Here is a 3294-nt window from a genome sequence, read left to right on the forward strand (position 1 = left end):
AACATACATACAAAGACCCCCCACTCACAACACATTACACATCACAACACAGAGAGATGTTAGCACAACAACCAGCCCACTTTTTGTCTACTGCTGCGCCGTTGTATCTGGCGGCGTTTGTGCTTTGAGACACTCCATGAACAGAGGACAATAATGGAATGTGTACTTTCTCTCACTGTTATTTTTCTCTTCTCTTGTCTCTCCCTTTGCTAGGCTAAAGTCTGACCTAAATACTTCAGGTTTTTGATGATTGGACCAAAACAAAGATCAGAGGCGTCCAGTGGGCTTGTCGTGATAGTGGAGGGAAGGGAGAGAGGCTGAGGATCCGGACGCACTCACAGAGAGATGCTGCTACTTACCACACTTCATAACTGTACAACATGGAGCTCATAAACCAGTCAAACCTTATCCGCACAGACTGCTGAATTCATCATCTTAAATCTTACTCAGAGCCTTACCTTTCACCCTGCCGTGAGATGAAAAAGCTGCAGCGTATCAACTCTGTGCCCTCCACCAAGCCGCCGCTAATCCAGGCCCGGGCGGGAGGGGTCCATCATTCACACGCTCGGAGGGGACACCAGAGACCCTTTGACCTTGGCTTGTGACCACACCTTGAGATTGAAGAGCCAGTAATGCAGCAATGGCAGGCAGCCCACCAGTTAATGATCTGCTTCTTCCTTTTTCCAGCTTAATACAGATCCGTACCGCTCACCACCATCACAGCACTGACACATCACCACATGCACACACACACACAGAGACACAATGTCTTTCCATCAAATACACGCACGCGCGTGAACACAATCAGAGCAGGAAACACAGAGGTCAAAGAACGCCTCACCAGTTTTTTAAGTGCACCCATTCATTTTTCATTTGATGATGTGAGGGGATGTGATAGGTGTAAGCACCGTGATGAAGTCCCCTCCAATTCCATCACCGCCTGCTCCTCCGTCCTGCAGGACACGAAATAAGGACGGGCAGCTCTGGACAGAAGTGAGACAGAGTTTCAAAATGTTTCACTCAGGTGGAAGTGCTGCGCTGCTTCGTCAGCTGAATTTAAGTCATTGAAAAGTTGAAGGTGAGGAAAGATTAATCATAGTTTCTTTCTTAGATTTCAAACCCGCCAGAATATTTTCAATTTTAATTTTCTTATTTCCAGCACATTGTCAGTTTAAAGGTTCTGTGTGAAACATTAGGAGCATTAATATAGCAGCAAACCACTATTTGCCATGTAAAGATATAGTGGAGTAATGGCGTCCTGAGCAGGGAATGAAGTCACTCTACTTCTGTGTCTGGCCATGTGTGTAAGCCACTGGCTTGTTAATCGTTGCTGCTTTGCACTGCGCTCATGCCGTTTTTTAGCTCTGTTCATTGAGTTAGCATTGTCAGCTGCCACGAGCTCAGCCACCTCCATGTTGAGAACCATGTCCAAACAACTCATACACTCTGAATTTAACATAGAGCCTCTTTACGCAAAAGTTTATTATCGAAACAGTGCATCTTCTTCAGTTGCAAACAATGAAAGTCCCTGGTGACTTGGTGACCTTGGGGCTTCACATGAACTAGTTCAACAGAACTTTCGACCTCATTTACACCAGGCATTTGCATTCAAATCTTCTGGCAATCTCACCCGGATCAGGAAAAACACACATTTATGTGAGGTTGTGTGAGTGCACGCATAGGGCATTATGATCCGAAAACAATCACACCAAATGTGGAGGAACTGTGATCAGATCTCAGCAGGGTGATAATGCAGCTTGACCACATTCTTACGAAAAGAAAACAAAAAAAAAGCTACAAGTAGCAACGCTGAGCAAGTCCACCAGCCCCGCCTCACTGATTTGCATTTGAGATCTAATCACAATGCAGACAGAATCAAGATAATGAGAACGCTTAATAATACCAGGTTCCCCGTTGATCAGATTTGATGCTCCAGATAATGTGTCCAGATACAGATCACTTGTAATATCAGATGTATATGAGGCCTTTGTTGCATCTCTTTCCCCATCTCCCCCCCTCATTTCCTGTCATCTCCTGCTGTCATACCTCGAATTAAGGTGTGAAAATACACAAAAATACATAAAAAAAAATTACACACATTTCAAAATAGTATTTCTTCACTAACTACTTCCATCTCTGTTTTGATCTTTTAAAGAAGGCACAGGATAAATATACAGTAAACATCCGTCTCATCAGTTAATCAATCAAGGAACCAATCTTTCAGTTTCATCATTTGCAGGATCGGTGATCTAAGAGCGCTGCCATTCCTCACCGTGGTTACCATTAACCAACCCTCAAACCACAATTAAATAATCAATCAAAGCCATCAATGACTCGATAACTGCTGAACACACATCTGAATAACAATCAATCATGCTTCAAACTGTGGTGCTGTCAGAGCTCTGTGTATGTCCAGTCTGGGGGAAAATGAAGGCAGAGACAAGCAAAGCACACCTCAGCTCTCTGAAGTGGCTTCCCTTCTCTAAACACTGATCTGATAAGATAGAAGCAAACCCCACCAGGAATTTGTTTTTCATCGCTCTTTCACTGCGGAGTGGATGATAGCGAGAACACGTGGAGAGGAGAGCCACTCTGGCCCTGAGTCTCAAGGCTGCACTAAGTAAAGCAAGTGAATTCCACCAGAGAGTTAAGAATCCAGGGCCGGTTATTGGTTTTGGCCCCTCGTCAGACTGACCCGTAGAAGCCAAACATCTGCTTCTCTTATTTGATGAGGAGGCAACAATATGTGCTTGGCAGACACCGTCGGCTCCCGCTCACACAAAGGGAGAGTGGTACCGTGAGTCAAGGACGGACACGGGCGAGAAATTATGACTGCTTCGATTCCTCTACTCATTGACTAAACACGGATTCAATTAAACCCGGCTGAAGGTCGTGAGGTAATACAATGTAAGCGAGCCTGGCATTGTGCTTAATGGAAGTCCTCATGGCTCTGGTAATATTTAATCCAATGGCCCACTCTGACTACCCCTGTCTGTCAGCCATTCATATTGTGTTGGGGGTCCTGTCTGAGGAATGTGCTTCACATTCAAGGACTGATGTCGACAAACTGTGTTACTTAATGTTGCCAGATATAGAAAGATGATAGAGGGTGTTATTGTTGAGAGCAGTGACGGAGGGAGGAAAGAACAGATAAAGATCAGAGAGAGGGAGGAGGTGGAGGGGGGGAGGTGACACAGGTGAGGAGGTAGTAAAGTACAGTGGGCGGGGAGTGGATACTATGGGAGGGAGTGAAAAAGAAAGATAAGGAGGGAACAGGCGAAGGAATTTGTGAGG

The sequence above is a fragment of the Epinephelus moara genome, chromosome 6 (genome assembly GCF_006386435.1).
Source record: "Epinephelus moara isolate mb chromosome 6, YSFRI_EMoa_1.0, whole genome shotgun sequence".
Classification (NCBI taxonomy): Eukaryota; Metazoa; Chordata; class Actinopteri; order Perciformes; family Serranidae; genus Epinephelus; species Epinephelus moara.